Below are 21,109 nucleotides of genomic sequence, written 5' to 3'. Positions count from 1 at the left end.
TATAGCCTGTAGAGCACTAAGGGAGTCTGAGACTACTACAAATGATGACACAGGCATAGATGCGATACGAATAAGTGCTGCAAGAATGGCATACAGTTCAGCAGTAAAAATTCTAGCTGAAGATAGTAAATGCCCCTGCACGACGCTGTCCGGAAACACTGCTGCGAATCCGACGCCGTCTGAAGACTTAGAGCCATCTGTGTACACAGCGGTGGCATGAGAATGGGAGTGGAAGTGATCAAGAAAAAGAGAGTGGGAAGCCACCGTAGGCAGTTGAGCTTTCGAGCAAGGGAGTGAGAAAGAACAGACCCGAACAGCTGGAACTTCCCAGGGGGGTAGGGAAAAGTGAGATGCTACATGAACATATAAAGGTGGTAACTGAAGGGAAGACAAGAGTGAATGTAGGCGAAGAGAAAAGGGACGGAGCAAACAGGGGCGGCGAACGAATAAAGAATGTCTACTAATATCGGTGACCATTCTATAAATGGAAGGATTGTGTAGATCGTGCGAGCGTACATAGTAGCGAAGGCAATGGGCATCACGGCGATCAGACAAGGATGGAACATTTGCTTCTGTATAGAGGCTCTCAACAGGGGAAGAGCGAAAAGCACCAAGGCACAAACGTAAGCCTTGGTGATGGATAGAGTTAAGGCTAGAGAGAGTAGCAGGAGAGGCCGCGGAATAAATCTGGTCACCATAATCGAGTTTCGATAAAACGAGGGCTGAATGTAGGCGAAGCAGAGTTCGACGATCGGCTCCCCATGAAAGATGAGCAAGGGTTTTAAGAAGGTTTAGCCGGCTGTGACAAGTTGCCTTCAGAGAGGTAATGTGAGGTTTCCAGGATAACCGACGGTCAAAGAGAAGGCCTAGAAACCTGACTGTATCACGTTCGGGGATACGGGAGCCATAGAGATACAAAGGATGATCGGAGATAACAGAGCGTCTAGTGAAAGTAATTTGGTGAGTTTTGGTACTTGAAAATTTAAACCCATGCGTGGTGGCCCAAGTGGAAACACGGTCGACCGCATGCTGGAGAGAAACTGCAATAAGGTGACAGTCAGTGCCTGCACAAGCAATAGCGAAGTCATCAACATAGAGTGATGACCAAATATTGGGTGGAAGAACAGAGGCCAAATCATTTATAGCAAGGAGAAACAGTGTTGTGCTTAGAACACATCCCTGAGGGACACCTTCAGCTTGGACGAAGTCCGGGGAAAGAACATTATTGACTCGAACACGGAAATGTCTGTCAGTTAAAAAGTTCTTAAGGAAGGATGGTAGATTGCCTCGGAGGCCTAAGGAATGGGCCTGGGCCAAAATATTATACCTCCAAGTTGTGTCATATGCCTTCTCAAGGTCAAAAAATATGGCAATAACTGAGTGATTATTCGCAAAGGCATTACGAACATACGTATCCAAGCGTAGTAAGGGGTCTATGGTAGAACGACCCTTACGAAAGCCATATTGACTAGCGGAGAGACTGTTTTGAGTCTCTAAATACCACATTAAACGTCGATTTACGAGGCGTTCCATCACTTTGCAAACTGCACTAGTAAGAGCGATGGGGCGATAGTGGGAGGCATCATGTCCTGTAGTACCCGGTTTGCGGAAAGGGAGAACAATGGCAGATTTCCACAGCTGGGGAAGAACTCCTTGTGCCCAAATAAGATTGAAGAGGTGTAAGAGGACTACAAGGGCTGACCGATGTAAATGTTGTAACATACGAATATGAATGTTGTCAGGCCCAGCTGCCGATGATCGGCAAGCTGAGAGCGTTGCCTCCAGTTCTTGAAGTGTAAAAGGCACATTATACTGTTCTTCTCTGAGAGTAGAAAAGTCCAAGGGTACTAACTCTCTGGCAGACTTTGAGGAAAGAAACGAGGGGCATTAGATGGAGCCCTCGGGAAATACGGACCAGATGTGTGCCAAGTTCAATGGCAATGTCGAGAGGGTTTGCTACATCAACACCAGCGACCCGTAGAACAGGAGCCGGGTCAGGAGAGTATTTACCACTCAATTTCCTCACTTTTTTCCAGACTGCACTCATAGAAGAAGCAGAGGTGATGGTGGAAACATAGTCTCGCCAACAAGTGCGTTTAGCTTCACGGATGACACGGCGAGCGATCGCACGCTTCTGCTTAAAATCAAGAAGTCTCTCAGCGGTTCTATTGTACCGGTACCTGCCCCATGCAGCACGTTTCAAACGTACTGCACGAGCACAAGCAGGAGACCACCAAGGCACGCACTTCTGAGAATGCCTGCCTGAGGTTTGGGGTATAGAATGAGAAGCTGCGGTATAAACTGATGTCGAGAAGATGTGTAGGAGCTCATCAATGGAGGATGAAGAAGGAACCTCACTAAAAGCAGTGAGGTGTGAGTAAAGATCCCAATTTGCCCGATCAAATTGCCAGCGAGGGCTACGGAAAGGTGGTGAATAGGAAGGAGAAGTAAGAATGATCGGAAAATGATCGCTGTCATGTAAGTCTGGTAGAACAGACCAGGTGAAGTCTAGTGCAGTGGAGGAAGAGCAGACTGATAGATCGATGCAAGAGAGTATGAGTACGAGGATCAAAATGGGTGGGAGTACCCGTATTTAAAACATGGAGGGGGTGAGAGGCGAGAAAAGCCTCCAACTGAATGCCACGTGAGTCACAATGAGACCCCCCCCAGAGGAAATAGTGGGCATTAAAATCACCAAGTAACAGAAGTGGTGGTGGTAAGGATGAAACAAGAAAGGCAAAGTCTGGGAGAGAAAATGCTCGAGAAGGAGAGAGATATAAAGAACATATTGTAAACCACTTATTCAAGTGGATACGGGCTGCAGTGTAATGCAGCGAGGTATGGACAAATAGTTGACAGTACGGAATATCATTGCGTAGAAGAAGGGCACTTTCATTAAAGGTCCCATCTGAGAAAGGATCCGAAGAATACAATAAATTATAGCCTGAGATAGGTTGGAAAACAGCCGAGTGTAATTTTGGTTCTTGTAAGCAAGCACCAACAGGGGAAAACCTGGAAAGCAACATCTGAAGCTCACCCCGATTACCCCTGAGGCCACGGATATTCCACTGTAAATAGGCCATGATTGGCGATGAAGAAAATATCAGGAATCTGTAGGTAAAGGCACCTACGGACTAGAGGGGTTAGAAAAGTCAACGTGTGGTGGCATTGGAAGACGTTCAAGTAGCGAAGGAACGGAGCGTTGCGAAGAATGGGGTTGTGAAGATGGAGGAGAGGGAAGAGAAGGAACAGGAAGTGAATCAGTGTCCATTGAAGGTTTAGTCTCTGCAATATATTCTGAAATGGCTTCAAGTGTTTCTGAATTCAAAGATGTATGGGAGACCATATTGGAGATAGAAGGAGGAGGGTGAGTAAAGATTGGGACAGTAATGGACTGTACCAAAGTAGAGGGGGAGGGAAGAGTGTAAGGGACTGGAGATGAAGTGTAGGGGGGGACAGAAGAGGCAGAAACCTGGGAGGTGGCAGAAGAGGGAGAAACTTGGGAGGGGACGGGGGTGGAAGGCATAGTACGAGGAGGAGGGAATCTCCACACTTGTAATAGAGCCAGAGAGAGGGGAAGAACTAGGTACAGAGACTGGAAAGGTAAAGTGTGGAGGTGGAAGAAGGGAAGGAAGGGGCAAAGAAGATTTGAGCAATGTGGATTTTTTGGACTTCTGAGTAGAGGGGCGATTGGTATTAGGTGTCGTACGAGGTCTTGTCGATACTGGGGCTTGTGAGGAAGGACGCGAAGATGTGAGAACAGACTGAGTTGTAGTCGGGACGTCAGAGCCAAGGACAGCAAAAGGATTAGATGCCGTAGTGGCTATGGGAGGGGTAACAACAGAGGAGGCTGCAGAAGATGGGACCCCAGAAGTGGGGGGATGTTTGGAAACACGAGAATAAGAAACACGGGGTAGTCTCCCTTGGAGGCGGAGATGAGTAACTGCCATAGCATAAGGGAGACCTTCTGCCTCTTTGAGGCAACGGATTTCACGTTCATTTAAGTAGACCTGGCAACGGCGGGAGTACGAAGGGTGAGCTTCATTACAATTAAGGCAAGATGGAGGGTGACTGCAAGATGTATTAGAATGGTCGTCGGCACCACAGACTGGGCATTCGGCCATAGATCTGCAATATTTCGCTGGGTGACCAAAACGCCAGCAATTTCTACATTGTTGCGGTGTAGGTATCACCTTTCGAACTTGTAACCGATGTCCCGCGACATATACAGAGGACGGGAGTTCTCGGCTGTCAAAAGTTAAACGAGCCACATTGCAAGGGTAACGTCTCCGCCCCCGGGCAGGAAGGACATAAGTGTCTACTTTGAGGATTGGGAGATCCTGGAGTTCCAGCTGTTCAAAAATGTCATTGCCACATGACTGGAAATTCTGTTGGACTATGGTATGGGGCAGAATGACAGTACCACTACAAGAATTGAGAGAAAGATGTTTTTCAATAGTGATAGGAGTAGTATCGATATTCGAAAGGAGAGAAAGATCATGAGCTTGGGTAGCATTCTGGACAGTGACGATGCGCGTACCGCTCGAGAGCATGAAATGAAATATCTCTGCCAACATGACGCAGGAGCGCTTTGCTAATACTATGGTCAGAAAGATAGGCAGAAGAAGTCGGTCTTAAAGTAAAGAATTTAGTCTATTGTGTGGTCCGAAACCGAGCGTGGAGAGGGAGTGCTTGACGTGTCGGTCATTTCCGAGTAGAATGGGAAGGTAACGAAGGAGCATCATCAGTAGATTGACGTTGGCGTTTAGGAGTAGGACCAGAGTTGGTCCGGCGTGAAATGGGTGGGCGATTCGAAAATTGCCGTACCGTAGAGGGAGAAGCCGGAAGCATAGTCAAAGGAGAGCGGAGTTCAGACAAATTGAAGGAGTCAGTCGAAGCCCCGGTACCTGAAGCGGGTGAGGAAACAGCACCAGCAAGAGGTACAGGGGCATCAGGAGTGTCCGAAGAGTGGTCTAAACACAAGGCAGGTTCAGAATGGGGTGCGGTATCAAGAAGGGGCCCGGGGGTAGTGGGTTCATGGACTAGGGCTGTCATGGTTAGGTTACTCCTTTGCTTTTTGTTTTTAAGAAAAAAAAAAAGAAAAAAAGGGGGGAGCGGGGAGGAATAGTTCCCAGGAGGAATGAAAGGGCCGGAAATCTCCCTCCGCGCCCAAGAGGACCTCAACACCGCTAGTAGCGCAGATGCAGCATGGAACCCGTGCCATACCCTACCCTTCATGCCAGTAAACCAGCAATCCGGGATAGCAACCTCACATCTGCCGAGCTACCTCGGTGGACAAAAGAGAGGGCGGCCGGATATCCGCCACAAAGCATACCTCCTTCGGCCACCACCCCCGGAATCCGAAAGGTGGCTTCCAGAGATACACCCGTCGCCCAAAAGACACCCAAAGCTACTCCGGGATACCGGAGAGGGATCGGGACATCCCCAGGCAATCCAGATTCCACGGCAAACTATGCCACCGCCAAGAACCTCAACGGAATGGGATGGACCCCGGTGTCCTTTCCCCTACCTAGGAACTAGTGCGCCTGTAGGAGAAATCCCAAAGGCCAAAAAGAGGAAGGGCAAAAGGGAGGGGTGAGGAGGAGGAGGAGGAATGGAAAAGGGAGGATGGGGAGGATGGGATAGGGGAGGGGAGAATGGGGGGTAATTAGGTTCGGTCTGAGGAAGAAGACCGACAGGGCTAATTCCTCAGACCAAGAGCCTCTTCACCACGCCAAGGAGCCCCCCTTGAAGAGGAAAATTATTCAGAAAGGCAAAACCACAAAGTTGTTTCAATGACAGCAATGGAGGGGAGGGGCACAGCATCTGAAAGCATGGGGTTTTGAAACCATGGCAAGCAAGGTCTAAACTCCACACCAGTGTGTCAGTCACTTGCAAGCATTTACAATGTCAAGTCAACAATGGAAAACATGGTAGGGGAATAAACTACAAAATATCTACCTCAATTTCATTTTGAGTCGTGATATTTCCTTTAAAGTTAGTGTAACCTGGGCATGAACCTGAATGAATAGTTGATCTTCCAGGGATTAACCGGGTGACTTATCTACCAAATCTGATTAGACAGCATAAACAATTTTGCCATCGTGCCCAGATGTGGCATTTAAAATAATGGAAATTTCATAGGCATTTATAAAGTATCAACAGCAGGGTCATACAACACTCATGCAAAACATGGATATTATTACATTTATACATTCAGATATTTGGGAGTGGAAGTGTCAGCAGATGGGTCTACGAAAGATGGTCTATGAAAGATGAGGTGAATCATAGAATTGACGAGGGGAAAAGGGCGAGTGGTGCACTTAGGAGTCTGTGGAGACAAAGAACTTCGTCCTTGGAGGCAAAGAGGGGAATGTATGAGAGTATAGTTTTACCAACGCTCTTATATGGGTGTGAAGCATGGGTGATGAATGTTGCAGTGAGAAGGCTGGAGGCAGTGGAGATGTCATGTCTGAGGGCAATGTGTGGTGTGAATATAATGCAGAGAATTCGTAGTTTGGAAGTTAAAGGAGGTGTGGGATTACCAAAACTGTTGTCCAGAGGGCTGAGGAAGGGTTGAGGTGGTTCGAACATGTAGAGAGAATGGAGTGAAACCGACTTCAAGAGTATCAGTCTGTAGTGGAAGGAAGGCGGGGTAGGGGTCGGCCTAGGAAAGGTTGGAGGGAGGGGGTAAAGGAGGTTTTGTGTGCAAGGGGCTTGGACTTCCAGCAGGCATGCATGAGCATGTTTGATAGTGAATGGAGACAAATGGTTTTTAATACTTGACATGCTGTTGGAGTGTGAGCAAAGTAACATTTATGAAGGGGTTCAGGGAAACTGGCAGGCTGGACTCGAGTCCTGGAGATGGGAAGTACAGTGCCTGCACTCTGAAGGAGGGGTGTTAATGTTGCAGTTTAAAAACTGTAGTGTAAAGCACCCTTCCGGCAAGACAGTGATGGAGTAAATGATGGTGAAAGTTTTTCTTTTTTGGGCCACCCTGCCTTGGTGTGAATTGGACAGTGTGAAAAAAAAAAAAATTACATTCAGGGAAAACACTAAACTCATGGGGGTGTTGTAGATGGGTTCAAGCAATATAAACTTTGGCAGAGAAAAAACAGTTGTTGCCTGTGTTTTGATAAGTATCATGCCTAGTGCATCTATCTTGTCTCACTGATGTCTTAACTGCCTCATGACTGCAGATGGTGCCAGGTTATGAACTCTCCAGGTCAGCATCATTGACCTACATGCAACTCCAGCATGACATTCCTGACATGACTAGGTAAGTTTCCAACTCAGCTACTTAAAATACCACTGACATGACTCATCACTGACAACTTGAATCATGTTATATGCAGGATGACTTCATGCAGGCAATCTTTAATATATACAACAGACTGGCAGATGCTACACAAATATTAGGCAATGATTCTATAAAATGCAGAACAATATTGTATAATATGAAAAATATACACAGATCATACTGAAAGCATAATGAATCTTAGTAGATTGTTGTGGTAATCAAAGGAGATTAATCGATCGCTATTCAGGTGATCGAGTTCTGGCATAAATTAGAGGAAAGTATAGTACTTAAGAGGAAAGGGTAACCTGGTGCACAAGTTTCATGTTAAGGTCCACAACTCTCAGGACATTGATAATCTATGTAAAATAATGATTCGCTATTAAACAGATCGAGACATGTAAAATGACTTGTCACAGCAACTTACCTAAGCAACAATGTAAGAATAGGCACTAATTTATTTTTGCAGTTTGGTAGAACAATGAAAGGCAACGCACACAGCAACTGCAATTTGACAGTCAATCCAAGATTACAATCTTTGGGTTTTGCTATACTACATTAAGTGATAACTGAAGTAACTCTTCAAAATGTATTCATATTTAACCTCAACTCTACTAAAGCAAGATTTACTTGTCCAGTGTTTGTCTGACCACAGGGGTACTAAATTCAATGGCTAACACTTGCTGTGACAAATCATAATTAGAATTAGAAAAGTTGCCAGACACCAGAAGTGTCCTAATCACAGTCGGGACCAATTAGCTAGTCAGTATGTGTGCTACTTAGGTGGTTAAAAGGTACAAGGTCAGTAGGACGGTCAAGCACTAGCTCTGCAGTCTGGTTGACAAATCCCATCAATATCACAAACCAGCTTAACATTGTCCACTGCTTATTTCTCCATTTTTGTACTTGCCACTTGCATGATTAGTAATTTAACAAGGAGCCCACAAACTAATCAAGGTTTGGCACTACAGATGTCCTATTGAAATTAACATGACTCAAGCTGACTAATTTTAGTTTGCCTGCACATTCATGACTTAAATTTTGTTATTGACTTTAAATTTTTCCTTCTCCTAAAGATCCCTTGCACTAAGGATCACAAGTTATTATGCAGTCATTGTAACTTGTGTGTCCTGGAGTACAGCAACCCTTAGGGTAGACATTCACCTGGTATAAACCTTGGTAATAGATACCAACAAGTTTAGAAAAAAACTAAGAAAGCACTAGGACATTAGAAAATATATTGGTGTCCTGGGACCTTGATCACTAAATGATCAAGGTCCCAGGACCATAACTTTTTTTCATTAAGATGTGCATAAGCAAATCCTAGTATTTTTCTAAACCAGACATTTACCTACACCATACAAAGCATAATATACAGCATCACCTAGACATTGTATGCAGAATTTAATTGCATATAGAGGCAGGTGCCAGAAGTCGCCAGAAACTTACCAGAGTGGTCAGCTGTTTTAATAATCTTTCTGGCCTGCTAGTGTACTCTCATATAATCTAGCGATACCAATGAATAGCAGAATACAGTGTTGTAGTAGCAACTAACCAGTATTATAATGGTACTTAGTGGAGTGGAGTGACTTTCATTAGTTTCTTTTTTCTTGAAATACCAGACATATACTGTGAATTTCATATAACCTGTAGTTACCAGCGGTCGCAATATACACAACGAGAAGCAAATGCTACTACAGAAAAAGCGTCCTTCCTCCAAATTTTCCACCAGTCAACTATAGTGATAATATAGCATTTATTGTGGTGGAGACGAAAAAAACTAGAAAAGCTAGATACAGCGATTGATAAACAAGGGTTGAGACTACCGTTCGTCATTGTAGGAGCTGCCAGAAATCACCGGCTCTTCAACACGCAAGTTATACTTTTGTATCAATCAAATCACATATTACTCGGGTAGATAATTTCAAGTAGATCCTTCATGTGTTAGCCCAAATCACCGACTAGTATGTTTTAAATAAGTGACCCACTGATCAGATCAGATCGACTGGTCCGAACCCTCGACTGGTCCGAACCCTTGACTGGTTTCAAACGGATTCGTTGGACAATAAAACAGACTGTAAACGGATGGGGTTGTAGGCGCCCTTATCAAACACAAACCATAAATATAAATCAGGAACATACACGGTAAGCTGTCCAATTAGTTAGAAATAGAAATACAAATAGCTAGAGCTTCATTTAAGGTTATTAATAGAGTATTCAAGAGGTTGCTAGTAGAATTCCAGTAAATCAACCATTCAAATCATTATGAAGCTGTGTGTAGTCTGTTGTCAGTCAAACAAACGGGCTTCCACATGGATAAATTGTCATTTTTGTGGAAATTGGTGTCACGCCCCTTGTGCAGATATCCAAGAACTAGCTACAAGCAGTATTAAAAGAGGGAAGTGTTTTTGGGTATGCCCAAATGAGGAAAATCTGTGGACTAAAATCACAAGGGTATTAAAAGAGGATAACATCAAAGCTGCTTTCATAGACAACCTGGAAGCTTTCTACAACAGATGGGAACATAAGTCTGGGCTGAATGGTACTGCCCTTGATACTGGCCATGTAGTCAGAAACTCTAAGGCTGGAGGTGATGTCCTGGTAGTCATTAAATGTGGGTCTGATAGTGCTGTCCTGGGAGACAGTAATGGTGAAGCTGGAGGTGCTGTCCTGGGAGACAGTAATGGTGAAGCTGGTGGAGGTGCTGTCCTGGGAGACAGTAATGGTGAAGCTGGTGGAGGTGCTGTCCTGGGAGACAGTAATGGTGAAGCTGGTGGAGGTGCTGTCCTGGGAGACAGTAATGGTGAAGCTGGTGGAGGTGCTGTCCTGGGAGACAGTAATGGTGAAGCTGGAGGTGCTGTCCTGGGAGACAGTAATGGTGAAGCTGGGAGGTGCTGTCCTGGGAGACAGTAATGGTGAAGCTGGAGGTGCTGTCCTGGGAGACAGTAATGGTGAAGCTGGAGGTGCTGTCCTGGGAGACAGTAATGGTGAAGCTGGTGGAGGTGCTGTCCTGGGAGACAGTAATGGTGAAGCTGGTGGAGGTGCTGTCCTGGGAGACAGTAATGGTGAAGCTGGTGGAGGTGCTGTCCTGGGAGACAGTAATGGTGAAGCTGGTGGAGGTGCTGTCCTGGGAGACAGTAATGGTGAAGCTGGTGGAGGTGCTGTCCTGGGAGACAGTAATGGTGAAGCTGGTGGAGGTGCTGTCCTGGGAGACAGTAATGGTGAAGCTGGTGGAGGTGCTGTCCTGGGAGACAGTAATGGTGAAGCTGGTGGAGGTGCTGTCCTGGGAGACAGTAATGGTGAAGCTGGTGGAGGTGCTGTCCTGGGAGACAGTAATGGTGAAGCTGGTGGAGGTGCTGTCCTGGGAGACAGTAATGGTGAAGCTGGTGGAGGTGCCGTCCTGGGAGACAGTAATGGTGAAGCTGGTGGAGGTGCCGTCCTGGGAGACAGTAATGGTGAAGCTGGTGGAGGTGCCGTCCTGGGAGACAGTAATGGTGAAGCTGGTGGAGGTGCCGTCCTGGGAGACAGTAATGGTGAAGCTGGTGGAGGTGCCGTCCTGGGAGACAGTAATGGTGAAGCTGGTGGAGGTGCCGTCCTGGGAGACAGTAATGGTGAAGCTGGTGGAGGTGCCGTCCTGGGAGACAGTAATGGTGAAGCTGGTGGAGGTGCCGTCCTGGGAGACAGTAATGGTGAAGCTGGTGGAGGTGCCGTCCTGGGAGACAGTAATGGTGAAGCTGGTGGAGGTGCCGTCCTGGGAGACAGTAATGGTGAAGCTGGTGGAGGTGCCGTCCTGGGAGACAGTAATGGTGAAGCTGGTGGAGGTGCCGTCCTGGGAGACAGTAATGGTGAAGCTGGTGGAGGTGCCGTCCTGGGAGACAGTAATGGTGAAGCTGGTGGAGGTGCCGTCCTGGGAGACAGTAATGGTGAAGCTGGTGGAGGTGCCGTCCTGGGAGACAGTAATGGTGAAGCTGGTGGAGGTGCCGTCCTGGGAGACAGTAATGGTGAAGCTGGTGGAGGTGCCGTCCTGGGAGACAGTAATGGTGAAGCTGGTGGAGGTGCCGTCCTGGGAGACAGTAATGGTGAAGCTGGTGGAGGTGCCGTCCTGGGAGACAGTAATGGTGAAGCTGGTGGAGGTGCCGTCCTGGGAGACAGTAATGGTGAAGCTGGTGGAGGTGCCGTCCTGGGAGACAGTAATGGTGAAGCTGGTGGAGGTGCCGTCCTGGGAGACAGTAATGGTGAAGCTGGTGGAGGTGCCGTCCTGGGAGACAGTAATGGTGAAGCTGGTGGAGGTGCCGTCCTGGGAGACAGTAATGGTGAAGCTGGTGGAGGTGCCGTCCTGGGAGACAGTAATGGTGAAGCTGGTGGAGGTGCCGTCCTGGGAGACAGTAATGGTGAAGCTGGTGGAGGTGCCGTCCTGGGAGACAGTAATGGTGAAGCTGGTGGAGGTGCCGTCCTGGGAGACAGTAATGGTGAAGCTGGAGGTGCTGTCCTGGGAGACAGTAATGGTGAAGCTGGAGGTGCTGTCCTGGGAGACAGTAATGGTGAAGCTGGAGGTGCTGTCCTGGGAGACAGTAATGGTGAAGCTGGAGGTGCTGTCCTGGGAGACAGTAATGGTGAAGCTGGAGGTGCTGTCCTGGGAGACAGTAATGGTGAAGCTGGAGGTGCTGTCCTGGGAGACAGTAATGGTGAAGCTGGAGGTGCTGTCCTGGGAGACAGTAATGGTGAAGCTGGAGGTGCTGTCCTGGGAGACAGTAATGGTGAAGCTGGAGGTGCTGTCCTGGGAGACAGTAATGGTGAAGCTGGAGGTGCTGTCCTGGGAGACAGTAATGGTGAAGCTGGAGGTGCTGTCCTGGGAGACAGTAATGGTGAAGCTGGAGGTGCTGTCCTGGGAGACAGTAATGGTGAAGCTGGAGGTGCTGTCCAGGTAGTCGGGAATTATACGCAGGAAGGAATACACATAAATGACCTCATAGGGGACAGGAGCCGTAGTGGGGAAACAAGTGTAGTCAAAGATAAGATAAAACCAATATTGCAAACTAGAAATACCACAGGAAATAGCAAACAAGAGGATTCCACTAGCTATAGTGAGGATATATTACCAAAAACAACTGGTGGGAGCTCCATTGTTGGTGCTAGAGAGGATAGGAATAAGACAGGGAAACATGCACCAACAGGGAATACAGTCACAGAAACCCAAGGCAAACGGAAACCAAGCCTGTGCACATACTATGCACTTGGTATCTGCAGACATGGGAAATCTGGAAAAACAGACGGGACGTGCAACTATGACCACCCTAGAAAATGCCATGCCCATATGACAACAGGAAAATGCAAACTCCCTTCCTGTAAGCTTTTTCACCCTGAAATGTGTACCTCTTCAGTACAAGAAAGACTGCTATAACTTAAATTGCCAGGCGCACCATCTAAAGGGTACAAAAAGATACAAAACATCCAGGCCATGGGAAAACCTGGGTAGCCACAGCCACTCAAGAGGGAGAGGTTTTTTAGTGCCAGGAAGGAGAAAAAACTGGCAGGAAATGGCAGAAATCATACACCAAATCCAGTCATTCCTGGAGTGGAACTACAGTATGGCCTCCACTCCAAACCAACAGATACAGATACTAATGCCGGAAAAAAAATCCCCCCCCAGTACCAACAATACCACCAGTCCGATGACATTCTTCTTTGCAAATATACAGGGTCTAAAGCCAGCAACAAACAAAATACCTTTCATCCGTGGACTGCTTGCAGAGGCAAAGGCAATGTTCGCGGCTTTCACTGAGACCCACATAAAGGATCACTTGGACAACGAAATATGGATCCCAGGTTACAACCTATACAGATGTGACAGTGAACAGGCAAAAGAGGGGGGGGGGGGGGGTTGGCTTGTACATTGCAGAGTCACTTGTTTGCACAGAACTGCTAAATGCCTCAAATGATGTAGTGGAAGTTTTAGCAGTAAAGGTCGAGAACCAAAACCTAGTCATTGTGGTAGTCTACAAGCCTCCGGATGCAACATCCCAGCAATTCCAGGAACAGCTGTTAAAAATTGACCACTGTCTGGAAAATCTTCCAGCTCCTGCACCCAACATCTTGCTCCTGGGGGATTTCAACTTAAGGCACCTAAAATGGAGGAATATAGCAAATAATATTGTTGCAGTAATAACACCAGGAGGCAGCTCTGATGAAAACTCACTCACATGAGCTTTTAAATCTCTGCACAAAATTCAATTTAAACCAGCAAATAATAGAGCCTACTAGACTGGAGAATACACTAGACCTCATCTTCACTAACAATGATGATCAGATAAGAAATGTCACCATACCAAAAACAATATACTCAGATCACAAAATAATTGAGGTTCAGACATGTATGCGTGGAGCCCCAGACCGACATAATGAGACTACTCACGAGGGAGCATTCACCAAATTCAACTTCAATAACAAAAACAAAGTGGGACCAAGTAAACCAAGTCCTAACTGATGTAAGCTGGGAATATATACTAAGCAACACAGACCCCAACGTATGCCTAGAACAGATTAACTTGGTGGCACTCGATGTATGCACAAGGCTTATTCCTCTAAGAAAAAGGAGGAGTAGATGTAAAATAGAAAGACAGGCACTCCCTTTACAGGCGACGGAAAAGAATAACAGAGCGGCTAAAAGAGGTCAATAGTATATCTGAAATGCGTAGGGAGACACTGGTCAGAGAAACGGCAAGCATCGAACTCGAGCTAAAGGAATCTTATAGGAGTCAGGAATCGCGGGAAGAACTAAAAGCCATAAATGAAATCGAAAGAAACCCAAAGTATTTCTTCTCCTATGCCAAATCAAAGTCGAGAACATCCAGTATTGGGCCCCTACTTAAACAAGATGGGTCCTACACAGATGACAGCAAGGAAATGAGTGAGCTACTCAAGTCCCAATATGACTCAGTTTTTAGCAAGCCACTAACCAGACAGTCGAAGATCAAAACGAATTTTTTGCGAGAGCCACAAAATTTGGTTAACACAAGCCTATCCGATGTTATCCTGATGCCAAATGAATTCGAACAGGCGATAAATGACATGCCCATGCACTCTGCCCCAGGGCCAGACTCGTGGAACTCCATGTTCATCAAGAACTGCAAGAAGCCCCTATCACGAGCCTTTTCCATCCTATGGAGAGGGAGCATGGACACGGGGGTCGTCCCAGTTACTAAAAACAACAGACATAGCCCCACTCCACAAAGGGGGCAGTAAAGCAACAGCAAAGAACTACAGACCGATAGCACTAACATCCCATATCATAAAAATCTTTGAAAGGGTCCTAAGAAGCAAGATCACCACCCATCTAGAAACCCATCAGTTACACAACCCAGGGCAACATGGGTTTAGAACAGGTCGCTCCTGTCTGTCTCAACTATTGGATCACTACGACAAGGTCCTAAATGCACTAGAAGATAAAAAGAATGCAGATGTAATATATACAGACTTTGCAAAAGCCTTCGACAAGTGTGACCATGGCGTAATAGCGCACAAAATGCGTGCTAAAGGGATAACAGGAAAAGTCGGTCGATGGATCTATAATTTCCTCACTAACAGAACACAGTAGTCGTCAACAGAGTAAAGTCCGAGGCAGCTACGGTGAAAAGCTCTGTTCCACAAGGCACAGTACTCGCTCCTATCTTGTTCCTCATCCTCATATCCGACAGACAAGGATGTCAGCCACAGCACCGTGTCTTCCTTTGCAGATGACACCCGAATCTGCATGACAGTGTCTTCCATTGCAGACACTGCAAGGCTCCAGGCGGACATCAACCAAATCTTTCAGTGGGCTGCAGAAAACAATATGAAGTTCAACGATGAGAAATTTCAATTACTCAGATATGGTAAACACGAGGAAATTAAATCTTCATCAGAGTACAAAACAAATTCTGGCCACAAAATAGAGCGAAACACCAACGTCAAAGACCTGCGAGTGATCATGGCGGAGGATCTCACCTTCAAGGACCATAACATTGTATCAATCGCATCTGCTAGAAAAATGACAGGATGGATAATGAGAACCTTCAAAACTAGGGAGGCCAAGCCCATGATGACACTCTTCAGGTCACTTGTTCTATCTAGGCTGGAATATTGCTGCACACTAACAGCACCTTTCAAGGCAGGTGAAATTGCTGACCTAGAAAATGTACAGAGAACCTTCACGGCACGCATAACGGAGATAAAACACCTCAATTACTGGGAGCGCTTGAGGTTCCTGAACCTGTATTCCCTGGAACGCAGGCGGGAGAGATACACGATTATATACACCTGGAAAATCCTAGAGGGACTAGTACCGAACTTGCACACGAAAATCACTCGCTACGAAAGCAAAAGACTTGGCAGACGATGCAACATCCCCCCAATGAAAAGCAGGGGTGTCACTAGCATGTTAAGTATCAGAATTGATCTAATATGATATAATAAACACTCTAAATAACATACAAACATGTTATATACTCTAGACTGAATAAAATAGGCCATAATATGGCCCAGAGATTATCGGGAATATTTCGATATAAAAGTGTAACTGGTCACCCTGTCGTCTCTGAGTAAGAGAAAACGGTGTTTTAGAGGCTAACTGCACTAGAACATCAGTTTACTAAGAAATACACCCAAACAAACGCGATTTTCGCGATTTTTTTTTTTTTTTTTTTTTGAGACGGGGGCCGGCCGGCGTTCCCGGCCGATATCTCGGAAGTAACTTATTCACCTATAATTCGATGTGGCTCCTTTATTACTTAATTAAATGGAATAATATTCACAGATATTGTAGAATAATGATTTCTCTTATCCTGACCGTTGAGTTTTTGAAAATATTCCAAATAGTTCGGGAGTTATGTGGGAGTAAAGGGCAGATTTTTTTGCAATATTCCAGAAACTAACAAACTTTATTTTTTTGTGAAATAACGATAAGGTATTTAGAGGGAAATCTTATGGTCCGAATTAGTATTAGCATTGTTCTCTCGGCACCAAGTGTCCAAACCACCTTACGTAGCCGCATATAAGAGTTGCATCAAAATCAAGGGCATTTTCAGTAAATCAGTCTTTTCTCAGTTGTTGTTTGAGGTATATTTTTTATAAATATTTTCGAGAAAGAGTGAGAACACTTTGTCTTGTGCACCAAAACTGAAGAAAATCGGACGGTAAATAAACGAGTTAGGAAATTTGCCCTACAGCCCCCTTAAGAGACCATACAATAAGTGTCAGGGGCCCGAGACTGTTCAACTGCCTCCCAGCATACATAAGGGGGATTACCAACAGACCCCTGGCAGTCTTCAAGCTGGCACTGGACAAGCACCTAAAGTCGGTTCCTGATCAGCTGGGCTGTGGCTCGTACGCTGGTTTGCGTGCAGCCAGCAGCAACAGCCTGGTTGATCAGGCTCTGATCCACCAGGAGGCCTGGTCACAGACCGGGCCGCGGGGGCGTTGACCCCCGGAACTCTCTCCAGGTAAACACTGAACATTAGGCATTGCTTAATACCATATTTTCCTGCTAGGACTAACTGATGCTCACAATGCAGAAAATACTTTGTTTTGCCTTTCAGCTATGCCATTACTGTACACCAAAGCAATGTTGCAAAGGTACTTTGAAGTGACCTCTGACACTGAATTGACCCAGAGTTCTGAAGGAATCACTTCAATATCCTCAATTGCATAATCCTTATAGATAAGGTTTGGCAGGGAGTGACTTCCAAGACTTTGAACTGTGCTTGGAGAAAATTGTGGCCAGAATATGTCCTCAAGAAGGGTTTTGATGGGTTTGAGGCTGACCCTGACAACCCTATGCTTACTGTGGAATTTGTCTTTGGGGAAGGCCATGGGGCTGGATGAGAGTGGCAAGGATGTGAAAGAGCTGGAGGACCACAGTGAAGAGCTAACCACTAAAGAGCTGCAACACATTCAACTGGAACAGCAATAGACTGCAGCAGAGGATACTGTTTCAGAGGAAGAGGGGAGAAAGTGCCTTCTTCAGTGATTAAGGACATGCGTGCCAAGTAGAGTTGCAAAGATTTGCAGAGAATTATCGCCCTAACAACTGTTGAAAGCCGTGTTTACAACATGTTCAATGACTGTCTTGTCCCATTTTAGGATTATTATTATAATCAAAAAGAGTCCCATATTAGGAAAATCTTAGACACCCCAGAACCGGGCCCCTCTGGACAGATTTTCTGTGCGATGGGTACAGTGACAAGCTGGTCCTAGTGACCGTAAAAGACAAAAGTAACCCCAGAGAGAGCTTTGATACCTGAAGTCCTTTTGGAGGGGGATTCCCCTTCCAAACTCCTCCCTCTCCCCACCTCTCCTTCCATATGCCAACAAGTGTCTTCAATAAAGGTATGTAATGTTCATTATCATTAAAATTAGTGCTTTATATTTCTCTCGTTTTCTGTATGTAAAACTAGTTATTCTTTAAAAAATGTATTTTGTTAATATTTTTGGGTGTTTGGAATTAATTGAATTTACATTAAGAACATAAGAATGGAACACTGCAACAGGCCTACTGGCCTATGCGAAGCAGGTCCAATTCTCCAACCGGCTTAAGCCACACCTTGACCTAGCGAGGTCAGACATTACTTAACCCTTAAACAGTCCAAACGTATATATACATTCACTTGCGCAGCGCCCCAAATATTATGACCAAAAAAACTATAGAAAAAAAAAAAAAGCACAAGGTACTGTGGTCCCAGATTTTTTTAATATATGGTGCACACCGAATGTTAAGACCCATTCTATGCTGACCAGGCATCTCAAGGCAATCGTGCCAAATTTGGAGGCAGGAAAATTAAAACGTATATTTACGTTTGGGGCGCTACGCGCAAGAACATATACATTTGGAACATTTAGGGGTTAAGGGAGGAGCATGACATCCGACCCAGTAGCACAAGCTAGTCAGGTCCAACTCGCACCCACTCATTTATCCAATCAATTTTTAAAACCTACACAACATCTTAGCTTCTATGACGGTACTCCAGAGTTTCATTCATCCACAACCATTACCAAACCAGTGGTTTTGTATATCCTTCCTGAACCTGAATTTTTCCAATTTAAAACCATTGCTGCAAGTACTGTCTATGTTAGATATTTTTAGCATGCCATTTACATCTCCTTTATTAATTCCTGTTTTCCATTTATACACCTCAATCATATCCCCCAATAATTCTAAGCCTTTCTAGAGTGTGCAGATTCGGGGCCCTCAGTCTCTCCTCATAGGGAAGATTTCTGATACACGATCAACTTTGTCATCCTCCTCTGTACGTTTTCCAGTGCATTTATATCCATTCTCTCAGCATAATCTAAATGAGGCCTAACCAAAGATAGAGAGTTGAAGAACAACCTGAGGCCTTCTATTATTCATACTTCCTATGAAGCCAAGGATTCTGTTAGCTTTATTGCAAACACTTATGCACTGTTATCTGTTTCAGATTACTGCTAACCAGACCTCCTAGATCTTTTTTGCAATCTAATATTATCTACATTTAGTTTATGTGGCATGGTTATTTTCCTGTCCAACATTTAGAACTTTGCATTTGTTTATATTAAACTGCATCTGCCACTTCTCCATTACCTGAAGTATATCTGCAAATGATTAAGCCCTTTAAATGCTTTAGCTACTGCCTCTAAAGTTTTATCTGCAATATGTACTAACTCGGTATTTGGAATTAACCATCACAAATGCTTATTACCTTAGAAGGAACATTGGAAATTGGTTAGGAAGTCATGCAATACTTTCTCCCACGGTTCACTGGTACTTGGGCAAAACATTCAGTAACTGGCATAATTCTTCAGCTAGGGAACCAAGCCTAGCTCCTCTGTAGAAATCTTGGAACATGACAAATCACTGATAGAAGCTGGAGGCTTCACATTTCAATCTTCCTATATCATGAACCTAATCACGCCAGACCATACTTGACTTAGCATTTCCCTTCCACACCAGTAATTGCCACATGGTTATTTAGGATCTTGTTGACAGTACAGGGTGCCAAATCTCAGGTTAAACCCTTAAGCTGACTGACATGCCAACTTTAAAAATGCTATTTATGTAAATTTACATTTGTTAAGTGTTTACACTTGTGATTTAACTTATTGTTAAATTGTAGCAAGCGAAAAATGACGACGTAAAACATGAACGGAAAAAAAAATCAAATTTAAATTAAGTAATTTCATCCATGCTGGAATCATTCGGGTTGCCACAAAACTATTACAAAAGTCACCTTCAAGCCTTCACATCAGAAACTGCACAAGTTTATGGATTAACCAGTACATTTTAATAATTACATTGAAATACTAACCTGCTCTAGTGTGAAATTTGGAGGCAACCCCATTAAAGGATACAAGTAGATCTTGGCACTGAAGGCTTACTGCTCTACAACCTAGGAAAAGAAACTGAGGTTACACCTGTTGTCTGCATAAAAAATAATCCAACAAATTCATATTCTTTCATCACTCTGCAAAAATGGTTTTTAAAGTTATTTTGAATTTAAGTTAAAAACTTTGAACATTTTAACTAAACTCGTCACTGTTTTTAAAGTAACCATTTGCTGCAAGCCACAGGCTCAAATCTCATTACAATCACAGGCAAAATACATTAACTTATCTTTCAGATTAGAGCAGAAAATTTTATAAATTTTGTCTTTGGTAGTTCAAACAACTGCCATGTAAATACACTACACCTAAGTACTATATTACTGTACCTGCTGCTTTATGGTAATTACTCTTATTTGCATATTTGAATTATTACTATCAATGAGCGAGTGCACAATACCAATAAAAGAAAATCAGCAACAGTTTTTTTTTTTTGCAAGACAATATTTAGTGTACACAAAAACCACCAGAGTAAACCACACGAGATCATCAAGACTAGTAAGCAACCATGTTTACACATTTTCATTAAAAATGTAAAAATCATATACACCATTTTCAGTGAAAACAATACAAGTTCAATGAAAATATTAACAGTTAAAATATTTGTCACAAGATATGAAAACTGATAAATCACAACTCGCTATTACTTGCATCACATGTATATTTTAGTTGATTTTTTTTTTTTTTTTTTTTTACAATCAAATCGAGTTACTGGAAAGTTTACGGTAACATCCTCATTATCCAGGAAAGATGAATATAACAACTTAACATGGTCATTATGTGAAGCAATGACAATGTACAATAGTTATTACCAAAAACAGCTTAACTGGTTAAACTGATGCATACTGAAAATGTTTCAAGAATGAAGTGAATAACCTATGAAATTCATTCTATGGGGAAAGTGAAGGTTAACTAGTTTGGCAGGTGACTAGAATTTAAAAAATTTAGCCTGGGAACTTTTTTTTTTGCAAAATTGGGCAACAGGAACAACATTCTGAAGAATGATAGAAAAACTAAACTGACTGAAATTTTTAAGGTAAAACAAGCTACAAGAAAAAAAAATTACAAGAGCATACATATAATTAAAACAGTCAAACCAACACTTTTCCCCAACATCCTAGATGTCTCCCACTGAAGTAAAGCAACCCAAAAACATTCTTTTTTTACATTTAGTATTTTCTACTAGCCCCTTGCTCCCATCTTACAGTAATGGGATTAAAAAATACACTAGAATAAATCACAAACTATAATCTTGTATCAGGAAGCGTAACTGAAAAAAGCTATGATGCTTGGTCAGATAGTGGATGCCTGAATTTTTTCTCTGCCAAACCTGAACATATAAAAGCTTAGGAAACAGATTTGGCAATAATTCAATTTTACTTAATTATTGAAAGAATCTTAAATATAATTTTCTGAAGTTTA

General features: G+C 44.2%; 1 long non-coding RNA gene across 1 annotated transcript in view; it reads right to left on the bottom strand.

The window, feature by feature from the left end:
* The window catches only part of LOC138854150 (uncharacterized), a 42,938-nt gene that overhangs the window by 6,540 nt on the left and 15,289 nt on the right, over positions 1-21,109 (bottom strand). Inside the window, exon 3 of the long non-coding RNA XR_011393373.1 lies at positions 19,615-19,695. This is a non-coding gene — a long non-coding RNA (uncharacterized lncRNA). The remainder of the gene's footprint in view (positions 1-19,614; positions 19,696-21,109) is intronic.

This window comes from Cherax quadricarinatus, chromosome 50, assembly GCF_038502225.1.
Source record: "Cherax quadricarinatus isolate ZL_2023a chromosome 50, ASM3850222v1, whole genome shotgun sequence".
Taxonomy (NCBI): domain Eukaryota; kingdom Metazoa; phylum Arthropoda; class Malacostraca; order Decapoda; family Parastacidae; genus Cherax; species Cherax quadricarinatus.
The sequence above is the reverse complement of the archived record's forward strand: the minus strand, read 5'-3'. Positions and strand labels throughout refer to the sequence as shown.